This window comes from Simochromis diagramma, unplaced genomic scaffold, assembly GCF_900408965.1.
Source record: "Simochromis diagramma unplaced genomic scaffold, fSimDia1.1 OVJJ01000293.1, whole genome shotgun sequence".
Taxonomy (NCBI): domain Eukaryota; kingdom Metazoa; phylum Chordata; class Actinopteri; order Cichliformes; family Cichlidae; genus Simochromis; species Simochromis diagramma.
In genome coordinates this window covers 439,162-460,795 of record NW_024386801.1, presented here as the reverse complement: position 1 = coordinate 460,795, position 21,634 = coordinate 439,162, and the positions used below count along the sequence as shown (strand labels likewise).

The following is a 21,634-nucleotide window of genomic DNA, read 5'->3' as shown; positions in this document are numbered from 1 at the left end:
CTGGACTTGAACCAATGGAAAACTCTTCCACGAGCCAGTCAAACACACATTGCAAGTGTCAAGGTGTTCTATTCAGTGATCGAAAGATGCCACTGCACTTATTAACCTTCCTGTCCAGTCCAAGCCTCGTACAGGACAATAGGCGAATAAATCATGTGGTTTAATAAGCATCAGGCACATACAGTACAGCCCACTGCTTGTTTGCCAGGGTTTTCCTGCCATTTGGGTACTGGATCAGACACGTTGCCTTTCAGTCTGACTGATTCGGGTTGCCACCACAGTAGGCGACGCTTTGTCCAGTAGCGTCACTACATTGTCTGTGTTTTATTTTTATTTCTTTTTGTCCCCCGTCACACATTATGTGTCACGTTGTTGGGGAGTACCTATTGCTCTTGCACATGCAAACGTGGGCTGTGGTAAGTGTCGGTTATCTCATTCTGGAAAAGCAGTGCCCTTGTTGCTTCATATAGCCGAGCTCTAGTGACCGGCTATTGATAAGGCTAATGTCTCCCGATAGCTACCAAGCTTTCAAGTCCCGGCACAAAACCGCCGGCTCCCTTTTATGTTGTTTTCCCAAGCCAAGGACAGACAGGCCTGCCTACACGATCGAGCTGGCTAATCAGTAATCACTAACTTGCTGAGCCCAGCAGTCCCTTTCTTTTCATCCCTTCTTCTTTATCATCTTCCTCCTTTGCTTCTTCCTTTTCCCTAAATTTACTATTCTTCTGTTTATCTTTATTTTTCATTCTCAATTCATTTCATTTCATTTTCAATCTCTAAACTTTTAATGATGCTGATTTGTTTTCTTACTTATGTTAGTTCTTTATGCTTTTTACTTTCTCTCAGGCCCCTCCCTTCTTGTGAGTTCCTCCTTTGCTCGTCTTCGTTTACTTTTTTTATGCCCCACCGCAGAGCAAATGCCGCCTCTTTAGCCTGCTGATGAATCAGGATACAGAAGGAGGATCAAGAGGTCTGTGGGCCATAACTGTGCCACAGACATATGGCATGATATTAAAACATTAGTACCACTATATGACTTTATTTAGGACTTGCCAAAGAAAATTGATTAGGTGACAGAGATGGAACAAAAGAAGAATCCTCTTCAGCCACCCTGACTGAGCTTCTGCTTTTAGAGCCAACAGACACAGTTGCTCTCCAAACTTGTTGAGAAGCGATTTGGCTGTTTGGCCTCTTGCTCCAAGACACTCCCACCTCTGTCTGTTTTCTGCAGTCCTTCTGTCTTTAGCGTTATTCCAAATTCTGGCGAATCCTCACCTGCAAGCATACAACAACATTTTTTAATTGTTAGCATTTAAATGTTTGTGAGATTTGTAGCAGTGTAAGCAGAATCACTTCTTGTTCAGTAGCATGCTGTCCACTTTCGCTTACATTTGTAGACCTTGACTGAGACAAACGAATAAAATACAGTGTAATTAAATGCTGTCGCCTTTATGAATAACCAATAAGTAATGTTGATAACCGAACATGATACCTGAACAATTTTACTTTCAAAATTTGTTCCTTGACTGGTTCAAGTTGTTACATCACAAAAATTGTACCATAGTAATAATAATACCATAGAAGCATGCCCTGAGAGATCAGAACACTGTTGTGTGTTATTGAGTCATCGGTTTAATAATAATAATAATGGATTGCATTTATATAGCGCTTTTCGGGACCCCTCAAAGCGCTTTACAATTCCACTATTCATTCACTCTCACACTCACACACTGGTGGAGGCAGCTACAGTTGTAGCCACAGCTGCCCTGGGGCAGACTGACAGAGGCGAGGCTGCCATATCGCGCCATCGGCCCCTCTGGCCATCACCAGTAGGCGACTGTCTGAGCCGTGGCTCGAACCGGCAACCTTCCGATTACAAGATGAACACCCAAAACCCAACTCTTGAGCCACGAGCGCCCATGTTAAGACATGAACAAGAAGCATTCAGAGTGCCCTCTGTGATGTAATATATACAATATCGCGTGTATTCAGTACAGAATGGCATTATAGTGTGTATGTAAATCCCTGCAGTCAGCCATTTATAACTTCTCTTTTTTCCCCCGACAGAAGAAAACTCTGAGAGATTTTTCCTGGATATTATGGAATCGGGGCTTCTAGTCGTCTTTCTCACTCTTTAGTGTTCACATTCCTGCAACATGAATATTAAAAAAGTATTTCTTCAAATGCGTCTCTTGTTCTTTATAGGTCAGCGTTACATAACCGAGCATCTCTCTTCTGATTAAACTTCTGCGTTCTCATTTGAATTTGTGAGGTTGCTGTTTGCAGTGAGTATTAGTGAGAACAGTATTTTGTTATCATTTATATTGTAGTATTACCAAGTTGATGCTAAATAGTAACCACATTACTTTATACAGCAGAATGTTTCGTATTCGCTTCTGGGTAGGTTCAGTTCCATCCACAGTGTTAGCAATAAAAGCAATATTAACATTTTTATTTTTCACTAACATCAGAACAAACTGTATTTACTTCACATTGCTTTCTATCTATATAATCATAAGACAGGTTTCAGAATATCTCAGTTTTACCTTTAACAACAAACACAGTGTTGTGTCCTGGATAAACACAATGTGTAATTTGTAGATACCTTGTTAGCGTTGTAGCTTAGTGGATATGGAAAATCATGATTTACAGCAGCAAAGCATATGGACATTATCTGCAATATTATCCATTGTCAGTCATTTTAAATTAACACTTCAGTAGCTCGGGTGTGCTTTGATTAACTTGATGTTAGAGAAGCTGTGACACCGTGACTGAGGTGGGTGGTCATTGTTCAATTCCATTCAGCTTTATTCATACAGCGCCAAATCACAGCAGCAGTCGCCTCAAGGCGCTTTATATTGTAAGGTAGACCTACAATAATAGATACAGAGAAAAACCCAACAATCATATGACCCCCTATGAGCAGCACTGTGGCGACAGTGGGAAGAAAAAACTCCCTTTTAACAGGAAGAAACCCCCGGCAGAACCAGGCTCAGGGAGGGGCGGGGCCATCTGCTGTGATTGGTTGGGGTGAGAGATTGTTCTTCGCAGGCTCGTCTTGTAATCGGAAGGTTGTCGGTTCGATCCCCTGTTCTGTCTGTCTTGGTCGTTGTGTCCTTGGGCAAGACACTTCACCTACCGCCTACTGGTGATGGCCAGAGGAGCCGATGGCGCGATATGGCAACCTCGCCTCTGTCAGTCTGTCCCAGGGCAGCTGTGGTTACACCTGTAGCTGCCTCCACCAGTGTGTGAATGTGAGAGTGAATGAGTAGTGGAATTGTGAAGTGCTTTGAGGGTCTCGAAAAGCGCTATAAATGCAATCCATTATTATTATTATCATTATTTCCCAACACTGCAGAAAACAGTATGAAAACTTAAAATTATTTACAAAATTGTATTTTCCACAAAACTAAAAGCATATCAGCTATTTGCTGTTAGACAGGAGTGACTTTATGGCATGATGTCTATCTCTCCAACAGTGATACTTTGCACGCTGACCTCCGCTGCTAATCCACAAACTAGTTCACCAGCTGGTCCAAATGCATTGTAAGTAGAGGAAATGACCTCAGAGGAGAGGAAAGCGTTATCATTTCTGTCCAGGACATCCTCAATACAGCAGTGTCACCCAGCAGCATGGCTGGGAGATAAAGGCCTGCAGAGGAGACTAGAGTTCTATTTTTCATTAATTTACTTTTTTCTTTCCGGTGTAGTTTAGTGTCAGTGGGCCTTCCTTATTTCTGTTTTTATTATTTAAAAATATTTGCTTTTATTTTAGATTTTATTATCCTGAATATTATTTTTTTCTAATAATATATTACTGGTATTCACGGGCAAGATTATCCTCTTTACTTTCTTGTAAAGACCCCATCAATTCATCCTATGTGAGATCAACCTTACAAAGACTAAAACTGAAGAGCACTTTGTCTATATTTGAAATATTTTTGAATATTTAAAATACTTCATCTACATTCCAAACAACATTCTTTTGTTTTCTTTCTTATTTTTTTCTTTCTCCACACTTTCTCCTGTGAGATTTCCATCAGTAATGGGGGACATCTAAAAGCTGACGTGTACCGTAAACCTACACATACGGATCAGTATCTAAGGTTTGACTCTCATCATCCACTGGAGCTCAAACTGGGGTCATCAGGACGCTACAACACAGAGCGAACACCATCCCCACTGACACAGCAGCCAGGGAGGCAGAAGAACATCAAGAAGGCCCTGAGTAAATGTGGTTATCCCCACAAAGCTGGGAAGGCTCCTAAAGAAAGCTCCAGCCGATCCAGGAGAGAAGAACAACCGCTGCCCAAGTGAAAACCTGTAGTGATCCCGTACGTGTCAGGAGTATCGGAGCAGCTGAGACATTTTTTCTAAACACCGGGTCTCTGTGGCTTTTAAACCCCAAAACACGCTGCGCCACAAACTGGTCCACCCCAAGGATCGGGTCCCCGACACAAACAGAGTAACATGGTGTACGCTGTTAAGTGCAGGAGGATTGGCAGGATTTGGGTTCATTGAGAGACTCTGCAGTCTGTTTACACCTACAGGCCAGTGGACACTCTTTCAATGATGAGGATGTTCACATCCTGTACAGGGAGGAACGCTGGTTTGAGGGCGGAGTCAAGGAGGCCATTTACGTGAAAATGGAAAGACCATCTCTGAATCGAGGAGGGGCCTAAGGGTACATCTGTCACCATCTTACAATGCTGTGATTGCAGCCATTCCCCAACTCTCTGTGAATGGGACTCATGGTTATTGATCAATGGTCATTGATCAATGGTCATGACAATTTGCATAATCATGATGAAGGAACTGACCTCCCAGCCCATTGTTCCTTCAGTGGGCTGGTTTCAGTCATTATGCAAATGTCCTGTTTATGAGATTGACACCTGCAGTCAGCTGAGACTGAAGACGTCACCTGATGATGACGAAACGTTTCTCCCACAAAACGCTACGTCCAGATGAACAGATTAAACTTCTGGAGATTTTCTTTCCTGGATGATTGAGATGCATCAACACATTGTTTTTTTTCTTATTTCTGTGTCTTGTTGTCTTTTGTTTGTTTTCCAAACTTTTGTGAACCGTTTAGGAATACACCTCCACTGCTGTTAGCTGAGCAGTCTCCATGTGTCATGCGCCTCCTTGTCATGTCTGTCTTGTACATGTCTGAGTGAAATACACAGGCTCTATCGTGTCTCGCACAGAAATGGGACTCAAACACTGCAAAGAGTTTTTCTTTGTTCTTTCTTAATTGATTTTCTTCTTTGAACTTTAACTTTTTTTTAAACTTTTTTTAAACATGTTTATGCATAATTCTTTGTACTGAGCATTTCCTGTAGTGTAGCTGGAGCTGCACAGAAACTTGCACATTTTTCTTTTACTTCTATTCTTAAAGTTTTTCTCAGATGCATCAAGCAGCGAAGGTGGTGTTTTATGACATTTTTGCTTAGTATGCAGTGCAAACAAACAGCCAGAATGAAAATCTTCCAGGCATTGCTTGAATATAAAGAAGGTTCACATCGTGTTAAAGCGTGACCGTTGTAGTGGGTTATTGTAGCCCCCTTAGTTTAAGCAGGGAACACATTCCACCCCACCATCATCGTTCTCTTCTGGGTAACCAGACCCAGATGGTACCTGGTACAGACACGGGCCGCTTGTTTTTTGCCTTTTGTGAGTCTGACGCTGTAATCAGTAGCCAGGAAGTGAGGTGTGGCCCTGTGAGGCCACACCGGGGTGAAGAAAGACTTAGGAAGGGAAAGACAGGAGGGAGGGGTGACGGGAGTTAAGCTGAGTTCTTTAAACTTTTTTCACAACAAGGAGCATTTAACTGAAAGCATGAGGAAATATGTAAATGTCATTTTGTGTCAGTGTGGATTCTTAGTTTCTACATCAGCTGTGAGAACTGTGAATGCATGCGCTGTCATGTTTGAGCATGTGCAGACTCAACGGTTCGATATCCTGGCTGGTGGTGCTGCGCTTTGGTCGCACGTATTATTTTTACACAGGTTTATCTAAGTGGTCCCGTGAATGCACGTACGTGCAGGTGTTTACTGAGATTGTGCACGCTGTGGGTACAATCAACACAGCTGGTCGTGAAGATGGATGTAAACGCTGGGCTCTGGGAATCTGGAAATTGTGAAATTAACTGTGATCTTTTTAAGACGCTACATTTCCAGGAGTCCTGAAGTAAAGAGACACCAGGGCCAGACATGTTATCCATAGCATCCATGTCCCCTGATGAGTAAGCTTCAGGTAATTTCATACGACTGATGGCTTAGTCTGTGTTTTAAATGCTTTGAATGCAGAGTTCATGCATCATGCTGGAGTCTCTAAGCACTTTGTTCACACTGATAAGTTTCCACCTTTCCCTGCCGTGGTGATGTGGAATGGTCGTATAAAAGCAAACACCGACGTGAAGGCGTGCCAGCGGAAACAACAGCAGCCGCCCCCTCTCATCTGATAAGATTACATGACTGTGGTCTCTATCAACTCTGGCTTTAATTGTTAAACACAGAATCATGTTTTCTTTTTCTTTTGTCCTGCGAAACATGAGTCATCGTTAACACCGGTGAAGGTGGAGTTTTACAGTAGGAGTTACAAGCTGATCGTAAAAATGTCTCTCTGAAAACGTTACTGCCAAACACACCTTTGAATTGTCGATTGCTCTTTTCAGTTTCCTTTTCTTACTGAGCTCTGCTATCAGTCCTCAAGAACTATCATCTCATAAATTCCCTTATCACATCTCAGGGTCCATCATGCATAAACAATTTTGAATGAATGAATATTGGGTTTCATTTTGAGCAATTTCACGCAGTTATAAATTTCCCCACATACCTTGTTAATGTATTAGCCTCCACGTAAACTTGCTGCCGTGCCCTTTGACCTTGGGTTTGTTCGTTTTTTTCGTAGTATTCAGCGTATGTAAACAGAAGAAGGCCCTTTAATTTCTAAGATTGAGGGTTTGGCCTTAAATGCCCAGAAAGTGAAAACACAAGGTGTGACGAGACAATAACCAGGATATGAAAGTATGCACAATATTTTGGAAGAACAGGTGAAAGAAGCCAAAGCTAGAACTGAAGTGACAGCATGTTTACCAGAATGCTTTATATGGAAAATATGTGATTTCCAAGTTATGCTGCTTGCTGTTCCCATATGAGGGAAATTGTACGCTTTCTGTTTTGGCCCAGGTTCTTCATTACTGTGGATATTTTTAAGGGTTTTCCTTCATCTCAGAATGTGCATAAATAAATGTGTATGGTTCTTTTCCTGTTTTGGGTTGGGTTGTTCTCACTTTAACACCTTGACTTGGTCTAAACCTCATCCACCATGAGTATTAACACATCATGGACTTTGCTTTATGCTGTTGTTTTCTTGCCTGGTTGATGTTGTGGTTAACTTGTTTACAGCTGGCACGCTGTCAACACACACACACACACACACACACACACACACACACACACACACACACACACACACACACACACACACACACAAAGAAGCTAAACAAATGTGTGAGTGCAGGAAGTGTGTTAGATAACACAATCCATAATTTAAATGAAAAGCAGGCATGAATTTGTAGTTTGGATAGTGTTACGTGCACATCATTTAATGCCGCTTTATGCATTCTGAAGCCATAAAAAGTATCTGTGTGTCACTGTGTGGAGGGTGACTGATAGCATAGCAGCTGTTTCCGGGGGGCTGCACCGCTGTCTCTGCCACGAGTGCTCCTGGGGGTCATGCTGCACTTGTCCCTGTCCAGCTGCCTGCGCTTGTAGTTTCAGTTTTGCATTCAGCAGCTATTCATAGAGGGCGCTCGTTGCCGGCTGGCTGCAGTTGCCGAAAGGCAGAAAAGGAAGAGCCTCACTTAGAGCCTGCCGTTTCTGAGAGTTGTAGAAGCAGGCAGGATATAGAGTTTGCACATTTGTATGCAGGGCAAGTAAGACGAGTCATAGTTCGTTCAAACAGATCACAATAATCAAAAAGCTGTTATTGCTGTACGCTGCAGTGTAAGCCTGTTTGGAGTCACGTGACACCCAAAAATAGTATATTATTACTTTTTTATTGTTTATTTTCTCTTGCCTCCGATTCTGTTTAACAAATAGTTTTCAATGAATGTCTTCAATTTTTTTTTTTTTTTTTTTTAAGAACGGGAAACCAGCATGCTTTATCGGTGTCGAGGAAAACTGATTTGAGGAGAATCACCTCACCATACAACAAAAATACAGCGTGTCAGCATGCTGAGTCAGAGCAAGAGCCCTCAGCTGTTCCAAACCTGCAGGCTGCCCTTTGCCACACCTTCTGTTTCACATCCTTCTCATACTCAAAGAACCATCCTGTTTGCTGCAGATCAGCGGCCATCAACGTTGTGTTAATTGTGCCCAATTCTGTTTGACAGAGTTTAAAAAGCAGTTAGCTGTGGAGCATATTTACTGTATCATAACGGACCCACCCTTTTGATTTATGAGTCACAGCAATGGCAGTTAACCCAAGTCAAACTGTGAACTGAAAGCAATGAAATGGCAGTGCTTTATCTTTTCTTTTTAAATCAGCCCTATCACTGTTAACTTGTGCAAACTTTCACTTCGGTTCCAGAGTTACTGTCTCTCTCATTCTCACCAGCTTCCAGTTTGAATGGAGAGAGTAACCCACCTCTAGACAGGCTGTTAGTATAGTGTTTCTGGATCAGGGTTCACCAAAGGAAGTTAGTCTTCTAACATATTGGCTTCTGTTAATCAGTGATAGCAGTTTTCCTCTTACAGGTACGTTAAATTGCCCATGAACGGTGGCAACACAGATTTCAAAGAATGTTTCCATCATTCCAAACAAGGCAATTATCAACCAATCACATGGGAATCAGTCCCCCTCTTGTCATGTGGAGTTATTTTGCCCAACAACAGTTAAAGTTTAGTCAAATCCCTCTGGGAATGAAAGAGAGGTCTTCAGCTCAATCACAGGACCTTTTTCAAGTGGCTAAATGAAGAGAAAAAAGAGATAAATGTCTCAATCCAAATAGAAAACAGTGGTGGAGTGTTTCGAGGCACAGGCGGTGATGCAGGAATTAGCTGTAGTCACTGAAACACTTGGAGAATGTTTGTGCTGCGTGCCAGAGTTTCTCAGTGGGTTATTTCATCATAGTAACTATGTATGTCACAGTATGTTGGAGCAATAATATAAGCTACACATAATTAATTATATTTAAAAATAAGTAATTCTGTCATTCTTCATTAGTCTGTGACCTTGTTTTGACATGCTTACCTACCGTTCACTCTAACGTGGGCGTGACTACTGTAGGAGTGTCCAGACAACATAAATCTTCAATACAAATATTTCTTTACAGGGAGTGCAGAATTATTAGGCAAGTTGTATTTTTGAGGAATAATTTTATTATTGAACAACAACCATGTTCTCAATGAACCCAAAAAACTCATTAATATCAAAGCTGAATGTTTTTGGAAGTAGTTTTTAGTTTGTTTTTAGTTTTAGCTATTTTAGGGGGATATCTGTGTGTGCAGGTGACTATTACTGTGCATAATTATTAGGCAACTTAACAAAAAACAAATATATACCCATTTCAATCATTTATTTTTACCAGTGAAACCAATATAACATCTCCACATTCACAAATATACATTTCTGACATTCAAAAACAAAACAAAAACAAATCAGCCACCAATATAGCCACCTTTCTTTGCAAGGACACTCAAAAGCCTGCCATCCATGGATTCTGTCAGTGTTTTGATCTGTTCACCATCAACATTGCGTGCAGCAGCAACCACAGCCTCCCAGGCACTGTTCAGAGAGGTGTACTGTTTTCCCTCCTTGTAAATCTCACATTTGATGATGGACCACAGGTTCTCAATGGGGTTCAGATCAGGTGAACAAGGAGGCCATGTCATTAGTTTTTCTTCTTTTATACCCTTTCTTGCCAGCCACGCTGTGGAGTACTTGGACGCGTGTGATGGAGCATTGTCCTGCATGAAAATCATGTTTTTCTTGAAGGATGCAGACTTCTTCCTGTACCACTGCTTGAAGAAGGTGTCTTCCAGAAACTGGCAGTAGGACTGGGAGTTGAGCTTGACTCCATCCTCAACCCGAAAAGGCCCCACAAGCTCATCTTTGATGATACCAGCCCAAACCAGTACTCCACCTCCACCTTGCTGGCGTCTGAGTCGGACTGGAGCTCTCTGCCCTTTACCAATCCAGCCACGGGCCCATCCATCTGGCCCATCAAGACTCACTCTCATTTCATCAGTCCATAAAACCTTAGAAAAACCAGTCTTGAGATATTTCTTGGCCCAGTCTTGACGTTTCAGCTTGTGTGTCTTGTTCAGTGGTGGTCGTCTTTCAGCCTTTCTTACCTTGGCCATGTCTCTGAGTATTGCACACCTTGTGCTTTTGGGCACTCCAGTGATGTTGCAGCTCTGAAATATGGCCAAACTGGTGGCAAGTGGCATCTTGGCAGCTGCACGCTTGACTTTTCTCAGTTCATGGGCAGTTATTTTGCGCCTTGGTTTTTCCACACGCTTCTTGCGACCCTGTTGACTATTTTGAATGAAACGCTTGATTGTTCGATGATCACGCTTCAGAAGCTTTGCAATTTTGAGACTGCTGCATCCCTCTGCAAGATATCTCACTATTTTTGACTTTTCTGAGCCTGTCAAGTCCTTCTTTTGACCCATTTTGCCAAAGGAAAGGACGTTGCCTAATAATTATGCACACCTGATATAGGGTGTTGATGTCATTAGACCACACCCCTTCTCATTACAGAGATGCACATCACCTAATATGCTTAATTGGTAGTAGGCTTTCGAGCCCATACAGCTTGGAGTAAGACAACATGCATGAAGAGGATGATGTGGACAAAATACTCATTTGCCTAATAATTCTGCACTCCCTGTATTTTTACAGAAAAAAGCGTTCCTATGCTGAAATTATTCAGATTTGTATGTTAAATGGAAATAAAGTAAATAACACGAGGCTAATATTTCTATATATTTTATGGTAAAAACTCGCTGCCCTGTTCATTAGGTACACATGCGGCGTGGCTGTTGATGCCAGCAGGTTGGTCTTAGTTGAGAAACTGTTAATCTACTGGGATTTTCTTGCACAGCCATCTTTAAGGATTACAGAAACGGTCCAAAAAAGACCAAATGTCCAGTGTGTGGCAGCTCTCTGGGCAGAAATGCCTTGTTGATGTCCAGGTTGCTCGACAGGAGAGCAAACAAGCACTTTTTACAATCAAAATATGCACAAGACCATCTGTGACAACACATTCTCACTCCCAAAGCTTAACATTTTACGCTACATGGCAAATCGTCGATATATTACGCTTCCGGGCACCCAACACGTCCCTATATTACGAGATTGGAAAAATGAGTAAACACGAGAGCGGTTTGGAATGAATCTACACATGTACGTTTGTTTTACTTAAATCGCTTTGGAAAGCACTAATGTCATTAAAGTGCTGGTTAAGGTCAGGGATAAGGTTATGGTTAGGGCTGCAATACATGGCTGGAACGTGTATTACTGCGGGAGCGTCATTCTACTGGATTTCATCCATAACCCACCGCGCAGCACAAGAACACAGAAGGTCGCCTTTTGCATTCCTCAGGAACGCTGCGGGACGTGACAAATCGTCAGTATGTTACGCCTCGGGAATGAGAACGGGCTGTCTCTGAATGCACAACATATCAAATCTTGAAGCAGGCTGCAGCAACAAATGATCATATTGGTACCACTACTACCAGCTACGAACAGGAAACTGAGGCTAGAATCTGCACGGGCTGACCAAAACTGGACAGCAGAATACTGCAGAAACATTGCCTGCAGCATTCAGATCGCAGGTTTAGAATGTGGTGCAAATAGCATGAAGGCTATTCCACCCTGCCTTTTATCAATGGCTCAGCATGTTGGTGTAATAATGTGGGGATATTTTCTTGATACTCTTTGGGCCCCTTAGTACCACTGGTTCAGTGGTTCAATGGTAACTTTATTGTCCCCAATGGGAAATTGATTTGCAGTATGTCCATACAGAGATATAAAAACAAACAAACCCACAAAAATGAGCCCAGATGACAAAAAACTAAATTTATCATCCAAAAAGTGCAATGTGCAATGGCAACAACCCTTATGGTTTAGTGTTATTAACCATAATAATAGCACTAGGTACAAAAGACAATCTATGTCTCTTTGTCTTCACTGCAGGCAAATGAGCATCTGCTCTTTAAGTCTGACATTAGCCGTTTCCGGGTCCAAACTCCGCTGCAGGTCCCAAAGTCAAACAAACACTGCAGCATCACTGAGAGTTACAAACTGTCTAAATTCTTTCATCTTTAATAAAATGATCAGCGTTGCTGCTTTACCAGGTGTAACAATTAAGTTTAACATCCAGGCATCCATGAAAACACAATGTATGAAATTTAACAGAGTTAGAAGTTAGCAGGAAGTTAGCTCGCTAGCTTCCACCTAAACATGATATAGCATGTTCTGACTGAGAGATTTCTGAAAAAATTCAAACGTACAGCTCTGTTATCTATGGAAGCCCGTTTCCGCCACTAAAAAAAAAAAAAAAAGGATCCATAACTCAAAATTTCGAGTTATTTTCTCGAAATTTCGAGTTATTTTCTCGAAATTTCGAGTTATTATCTCGAAATTTCGACATATTAACTCAAAATTTTGAGAAAAGCAACTCGAAATTTCGAATTAGCGCTGCCAATCAGTAATCTACGTGAATGACGTCATTTCCATGTTACCCGGAAGCTGAAGCCCTCAGCTACAAATGCTACAGCTAAGCTACCGGTATTACATCCAGTCGTGAATGCACAGATTGCTGAGTGTTTTCAGCCTGGCTTCACAAATGATGAAATCCCTGTGTTATTAGCTGAATCACATGGTGTTACTATCAGCAAACATACTTTAATTTGTTGGGATCCGTTTTTGAGTGCGCGGTCCTGCGCCATATGCTTCCGGGTAACAAGAAAGCGACCTCATTCACGTATATTTTTGATTGGCAGAGCTAACTCGAAATTTTGAGAAAAGTAACTCAAAATTTTGAGAAAAGTAACTCGAAATTTCGAGAAAATAACTCGAAATTTCGAGTTATGGATACTAGCTTTTTTTTTTTTTTTAGTGGCGGAAACGGGCTTCCATAGTTATCACTTCCAACATAAATGAAGACTTTAAACTAAACAGCAGTGACGTTTGTAGGGTTACTGAAGTTGGGCTAGCTGGTATATAATGATGTGCTACGTGGTAGCTAGCTACACAGCTATGTTAGCATAAACACAGTGAAGCTGGAGGATGAACGCTAACTTTTCTCCACTCGATAAAAGTTAACGTGACGGTTCCTGATGGTTAGAGACAAATGCAATCGCATGGCAGGATGCTGTAAACGGACCAAACTTCAGTCAGGAGAACAACTGAGATAATCCATCCACAATACGAGGTTAGTCATTAATATACTGCTGCATGGGCTGGGCTGCAGTTACAGTGGAAGGGTTTAAACACTGAGCTTTAAAATGAACAGTGGCAATAAAAAGTGAGAGGCTGACAGTGATCACTGACTGTTTTAGGGGCTTGTTCAGATTAAATAGAACAAGATACAAAACATTAAAACATGTTAAAAACACAACAGCCTTAATAAATGCAGAGTAGTTACGGCATTAGTTAAAGACCAGATTGTTTAAATGCCTGCTTCAAGGAGGATAGCATTTTTTGACAATGAGTGTACGGTACTCAAACAGCCTCCACAGTCATCAGATCTCAGTTTGCTTGCAGTTCATGTGGTAGAACAGGAGATTTTGCATCACGCATGTGCAGCAGTTGTGTGATACTACCATGCCAACATGGATCAAAACCTCTGAGGAATCTGCCACTTCTTGAATCTATGGCATGAAGACCTAAAGCAGGCCTGAAGGCAAAATAGGTTCTAATCCGTTACCAGCAAGCTGTACCTAAAGAAATGAAAGCCAGGGAGTGTTTTCATACTTGTAGTTCTGTATATTTTGCGCAGACAAAGAAAAGATATGATACACTGTTGCCTTTTACTTATGGTCTGATTTTAGTAATAGTTTGGGCTATGGCTATTTAAAGAAAATACACCATCTATTGCAGGGGTGGGGAACTCCAGGCCTCGAGGGCTGGTCCCCTGCAGGTTTTAGATGTGTCCTTGATCCAACACAGCAGATTTAAATGGCTAAAGTTCTCCAGAGGCCTGGGAATGAGCTAATCATGTGATTCAGGTGTGTTGACCCAGGGTGAGATCTAAACCCTGCAGGACACCGGCCCTCGAAGCCTGGAGTTCCCCATCCCTGATCTGTTAATTCATGTTAGACCCAAATTCTGTGCCAGCCTGGAATGAAAGAAAGGCAGATTTGTTAAAAAATTCTCTTAAAGTTCCTTAAATGTTTAACATTTGATTATCCAGCCTGTTTTCATTCCTAGAACATCAAAAGTGTTTTGTTTGTTTGCTAGTGTCTCACTGACATGAGACACGTCTCACGTGACGTCCGTCTGCCTCAAACATCATTTTTAGTAAGCGTGCGTGTGAAGTGGCGTATTTTAAACCAAAGGACATTTTTTTCCTAAATGTAAGTGACCGACCTTAACCCGACCAAGCAGCACATAAAGGCCAAAGTGAAAAGGAATAAAAACAAGCTGCAGTTCCATACTAAGGAATGTTTTATGCGTTGCCGCCTAAAACTAAATTAATAAATGCACCACTCCCTGTGCCATTTGCTGGTTGTGACCATTTTGGTCTGTCTCTGAACTTTCGCTTTTAAAGTTAACCGAGTCCAAAGTTTCCTTCGCATTCATGAATGATTGAAAATTGAAACTAAAGGTACCGTGTGAACAAACCTCTGGCCATTTCAACATTGCGACACTGTCCGTCTCACTCAGTCAGTGCGTTCAGTGGAGTAAAAATATCTCAATATTTGTGAATGTTGTTGCGTGTTTGGCTCAGTCATTCAAAAACCACGGCTTGGTGATAAAAGAAACTTTTATCACAATGCAACGTCTTAGAGCTTTTATTCTCAAAGGACTTCAAATGAATGACGATAAAGTGAGCTGATAGATGAAACGACTCTGTTGGACGCTAGCTTCAGATTGCATTATGAGAACAAATACAGTCATTTTTATGTGCATGCATGACTGTATCTGCAAGCATGTGTGACCATTCATATCGCTCTGCCCTTTATATCAGTGAGGTTCTCTATGATAGGCTTATTTTGTGGAATGAGCACTGAGCTTGTTCCCAAAAGGGACCGAGCCCCAGGTGTTTCAGACGCCGTGGCGCTCTCTCGCTCTCATTTGCGTACACAGATGTTAAAGCTTCCACCTTTCTGTAAAATCCCCCCAGGCGTCATTCTCAACCATATAATGAAACATTTTGTTTAAAGGGATGGTTTTGTTTGTTTATTTGTTTTTTTGTGTGTGTTTGAATTTTTTCCTTTGCATAGTTTAGATTTAAATAATGTTGCCTGAGTAACAGATCTGTGGCTGATGGAGCTTACGGAGGAGCCATAGGAGCATGCCCACCGGTCGCTGTGGACAGTTGATGAAACCACCTGGCGTCCACATCTCTCCCATCACATCTTCTTCAGACATCTGGCTTTATAACGCTGTACTGTTGATGCAACGGACACAAATATTTCAGATGCCAAAAGGTCATCAAGCTCATTCATGCACTTAGAACAGGGGTGGGCAACTCCAGGCCTCGAGGGCCGGTGTCCTGCAGGTTTCAGATCTCACCTTGGCTCAACACACCTGAATCACATGATTAGTTCGTTACCAGGCCTCTGGAGAACTGCAGGAGCTAATTTAGCCATTTAAATCAGCTGTGTTGGTTCAAGGACACATCTAAAAGCTGCAGGGACACCGGCCCTCGAGGCCTGGAGTTGCCCACCCCTGACTTAGAAGGAACTCCTACAAGTTGAATTGATGCATTTTTTTTCTCACATTTCACATGAAAAACGTTTTGCATAACAGAAAAAGAAACAAGATAGCAGTAATTCAGGCAGCACACAAATACGTGAGTGGTAAACGGTAGTGGCGATAACAGACGGACAGTGACGGGGAAGTGACAGAGAGGGGGAGACGGGCCTAATGATGGATGGACAGATAGAGAGAGGGGAGAAGAAGAAGAAGGGCTGTGATAAGGACAAAGACATCAGTCACGTTTAGGGGTTTTTCCCTCCTCCCCCTATGTGAGTGGACCTTGATCCAAGCCACACAGACTCTACTGTGTCATGGTGTGTGTGGCCCTGTGTCCGTGTGCAAGTGGTGGCTGAACAAATCATGACTCAGCAGAAAGCGAGCAGCATAGAATAGAACAGATTATAGAGCGTAAAAGTAGGTTTCTGTGACTTCACATTTGCCACAATTTCAGACACAACAGATCCAAGTCAAGCAGCAATCTCAGGGCCTGAAACATAAGAGCATTTAGCAATTTTGTGTGTATATAAGTTTTTTTTCCTGTGTCTTCTTAAAGAAAGTCAGGTTAAAATGTCTAATTTAACAGCAGACGTAATAACCTGCTTTTAGAAAAACAACTGCTGGATACATTTTAACATAATTGTAACCATAGTCAGCAGCATTTTTTTATGTAATGGTTTGACAGCTGGTGTGTGGTTATCTTGCAAAAACACTTAAAAATAAGTGGCTGGTATCACAATGGACACAGCAATCTTTTATATTCAGACGACTTTTTACAGAGCATGAGTTTGTTCCTTTGCTCTATTTTAAAATATAATGGCTGATATTATACAACATTTATTAACTTTATGCGAAAATCATCTTACAGTTTATTTCGATGCTTGTTTATCACTGCCTTTTACAGAACTGTGAGCTTGTGTGACTATTACACAACCAGGGCTGGTAGTTACAACACACATGCTAATGTATGCTAATATCTAACAAAGTCAAAAAGCCAGCTCACTCTTTTATTTTTGATTCCGACGCCCGAGCAACTAAACCGCGGTGCTTATTGTGTTGAGTAGAGATGTGCTTTATTTCCTAATTTATTATGAATTCTTTTTTTCTAAAGAATGTGGAATATGTTCATAGTTCGACTTTCATTTTTAGTAAATATCGTGAACTGAGAAAAAGAATCGCATTATAAAAGAAATGAGAACGATAATGAAACATCTCTTAAACCACCTCAGGGATGCGTAACGTTATTAACAATCAGCAAAAATATTCCAAACAGGCTCAGCAGGTAACTGAAGCTGCAAATAAAACAAGACTTTAAATCACCTGTCACATTTGGGACGTGTAATGGGCTTATTGATGCTATTGATGCTGTTCGGTACTGTTAGGTGATCAGATGATCTTAGCAATTTGTGATAGTAGGTCAGCAGAGGTGGTCTTTAACAAATAAGCAAGTCATCTTTATAGTGTGATTGAGCATGCGGTGTACTTGCATGTGTACGCTGTCCTCTGTGTGTGTCTGTGTGTGTGCATTAAACACTTGCACTTGCAGTTCCTGTTTGGGGAGGTCCGCTGGTTCTGGCAAACAGTGTCTGGTCTTATCTCTTGTGTTTTATGTTTCTAGCAAGCTGAGGGCACAAGCAGCCCTTTGTGGCCAAGAGGTGGCTGGTCTCACTCCAGACCAAGCATGCAGCTGTTCACCACTGTTGGTCATATCCATGTGTGTGTGGGGATACATGTGTGTGTGCCCACGTGCATTTTTATAAGGATCTTTGAGTATGTGTACATTTCTCTGTGCAGGTCTGTAATGGAGATGACTTCTTTCATGTCATTTAGGTTATTTGGACATGTCACAGTCACGTGTTTGTCATTTCTCCTGGGGTGCGTTCATTAAGATTGAAAATTGGAAATTGACTCCAGTGTTTCTAATCCTCTCTCCCTCTCTTTTGATTAACTGAAGGCTGGTGACGCTCTCATTTCCTGTTCAATAACACATCGGGTTTTATGTATAAAACAGATTAAGAACTCTGAAGAAATGCATTTGGCAAATCCATCACAAATCTTTATGTTGTGTTAATTTCTTAAAAATACTGTCATATGTGTAAATGTGTGAAACACTTTTGAAAAGTTTCTATAAATGCAGAAGAAAGACTTCTATGAATAGCTGAAAGCAACAAACTAAGTAACCCAAACCTCAGATGAGATGATCCCACTCTGATCCACGAGGCATCGGTTTTGTCAAAACCACTGATGCGGCTTGTTTATGCACAAGGCGTGCTTTGTCATCACTCAATAATGTATTACAGCTCAACATTTTTCAGCGAGCAGGTGCATATTTTGGAACCCAAACCGTGATATTTTACCTCGGTAGTCATTAATAGTTAAACTGAAGCAGTCAGTGAAAGTGGAAGTTCAAAAGCAACTGAAAAACAAAACAGCTCACCATGTGGGGGGAAAATAAAGAACAGGGTCTCCTGGCTGATGCCCTTGAGTTTGTGCCATCACCTCTACCTGCCCGTGGCTGATGTTGCAGCGGTTGGTGTGTGACAGTACCAATAACAAAGGAAAACATTTGCATAGTGGAGAGATACTGGAGGAAGCCTTATAGTACACACTGGGAGAGGGGGTTGATTGTTACTGTTGAGTCTCATCCATTTCACCTGTCTCACACTGTGTTTTCATCACAGTACCCATAAAGCTGTGTTTTGAAAACACTGTTTTCTATCTTGTGCACTCAAATAAAACCTGGTGCTTAGATTAAGTTTGTGTAACTAACTCTGACTGACAGGGCGCCAATCTGCCACAGGCCAAACTTTGACTGTGGCGGATTTTTTTAGGAACAACTTTTCTGCCTCCACCTGATTATTTTAGGCAGAGTGAGGCGTCTCTGCAACCAGTTAGCTCTGTGCACAACATCTCCTCCTGCATGAGCAACAGTTTTACATATGACTTCCATTCAATTCACTTTATTTATGTCACATCATATAACAACAGCTGCCTCAAGACACTTTAATATTATAAGGTGAAAACCAAACAATAACAGGGAGACATCCCCAAGAAGCAGACAAGCCCCTATGAGCAAGCACTTGGTGACAGTGGGAAGGAAAAACTCTCTTTTAACAGGAAGAAACCTCCAGCAGAACCAGGCTCAGGGAGGGGCGGGGCCATCTGCTGCGACCGGTTGGGGTCCATGTGTGCACCGGGTGCATTTAGCTGATTCTTGAAGAATAGATAGGTTCTTCTCTACCTAGTTCTATGGACCTGATGTAATCTTTACTGGAACCACAGCTGGACTATATCAGGATTAATTAAGTGAACAATAATATAGGTAAGATGCAAGTGTGCATAAACTGACCTGGCCAAAGAGGATTTATTTCAGACGCACACATATATAAGAAGATGTTACATGTCTGCACAGTTCTGTCGATCCTGCACACTTGTGTAATAATAGGGACGTATACTAAATTCATGCTTGCAGTTCTTACACTCAGAGTGTGATAGCTATCACAAAAACAACTATTATTGTACTTGGAGAAAAAAAAGTATTTCAGATGGAAGCTATAATAACCTGGAAAAAACATTTTCTCAATCATAACATTATTAGCTTGATGTTCATGATTATGAATAATTTCCGGACCAAATAAAAAAGTTTTTTGCTAATTTTGGTTACGATAATGTTTGGTAACAGTCCGGCTTGAAACAGTTTCTGGACGGTTTTATTTTTTGCTTTATGTATTTTAAAAAGGGCAGCACGTTGACGCGGTGATTAGCACTGTTGCCTCACAGAGACTCTGTGTCTCTGTGCTCGCCCTGCATCAGGCTGTGACCTGTCCAGGGTGGACCCCGCCTCTCCACTCATGGTTGCTAGGATAGGTTCCAGCCTCCCTGATAAGGATAAGCAGAGGGGAATGGATGGATTGATTTAAAAAGATTTATTCCATCACTTGCATTAGAGTAAATTCTAACAATTAATATTATTGTTGTTGTTAAGCTCATCTGGACCACTTGTCTAATTCAGGGCTGTGGCTCGGCTGGAGCCTGTACCAGCTGTCACAGGGTAACCAGTCTGTCACCAGCACGACTGACAACCATTCACACCCGCTGCCAATTTATATTCAGCAGCTATCACAATATGCACGTCTTCTGACTGAGGAAGTCAGAGTACCCAGAGAAAACCGACACGAGCACCGGGTGAACATGCAAAGGCCTCGGCCGTTCGGCGGATCGAAACCCAAGACTTACTGTTGGCCGATGGCGCTAACCACTGTGCCGCCTCCCATCCGTGTGCTTTTGCAAGCAGTCTTGTCAAAAGATGAACAAAGTAGATAAAACAGGTTTCTTCTACATAGAGCACAATATAATGCTTCATCAAATTCAAAAAACAGCCAACCGAGCCAAAGTTTCCCTTTCTGTCTCAACATGAAAAACAGGAGAGGAATCTGTGGTTTTGTCCTGTTACCTGAATGCACCTCTTACAAACTGCCTCCTTTCTCTCCTTCTCTTATCTTTCCTTTCTCCTCTGTAATCTCTTATGTTCTCTTAATGTTTATTCAATCTTTGATGAGCTGGATCATCTCTGTCAGCAGTGTAATTGTGTGTTTTCACTTATTTACGCTTCTCTGTGTCCTCACCTCTGTGCAGAAACATCTGTTTAGTCATGCTAGTGAACGGCAAATAGAGAGGCTGAATTCCTAACGGAGTCCCGAATGAACCGTTTCACAAAGGGGATTGGGGAAGACACTGAAGTCTGCCAATCAACTGAGTTTGTTCCTCCAATTAACCTGAGGTTGAAAAGATAGGTGAACCTCCCAGAACAAACGTGGGCTGAAAGTTGCTCTCGGCCTTTACTTAGGTGGCTACGCAATGTGCTGTTTACTCAGGCTTTGGACTGACTCACAAATCAAAGTGTGTGTCAGAATAGAGAGATTAGAGAACCAGAATAGGTCTGGGATTTTACCTGCACCACTTGCATCTTTGTTGTCAACCACCTGGATGAACTGTTAGCATTGTGTAAAGACACGCACATGCACAAATAGGTACGCGGACAAAAGAGTAACTTTCTAATACCCTGATAAAATGCAGCTGTTTTTATCTCCTCCTTCAGAAAAGAGGCCCTGCGAGGGCTGTTTGAATAGAACTAACGAGTGAATGAGCATTGTTCAGAGTGGGAGATTCCCCTTTCCACACTGAAGCATTCGGTTGCTCTCAGTGTGGCCTGTCCCAGCAGCTGCTGTCATTTCAGGACATGGTGCAGAGCGTTTTCAGCGCACACTGGCATGGACCTATAGGGAAGAACACAGAGGAGAAAGCGCGGTGACATGATGACAGACTTTCAAAGCTTCTGCTCAGAGCTGCACGATTTGTTATTCGACAAGGTTAATAAATAATATCAGATGCCATCAGATCTTTTAAGCAGAGTTACAGAAAAGAGGCAGTCGAATCGGGTTCAGCTGAATAGTTTCCTGCTGTCGTTGTCTTACATTTGTTTAACAGGAAGTGAGTAACTGATGTGCCGGGCTGGGAGCTCGGGTTTCAGAGACAGGACTGGATAATGGAAGATTGAGGGATCTAATTGAAACCTGGCTCCTTTTCACCTGCTTTGTTTTCCCAGTGTGTTCATTCTGTTTGAAAAAAGAAAATATGTGTTGTGACAACTTCACGTTTCACTGGCTTCTATCATCCTCTCCCACTCCTCGCGGTTTCC

General features: G+C 41.9%; 1 long non-coding RNA gene across 1 annotated transcript in view; it reads left to right on the top strand.

Annotated features, from left to right (window-relative positions):
• The window catches only part of LOC120729423, a 107,976-nt gene that overhangs the window by 84,238 nt on the left and 2,104 nt on the right, over positions 1–21,634 (top strand). The window lies entirely within an intron of this gene.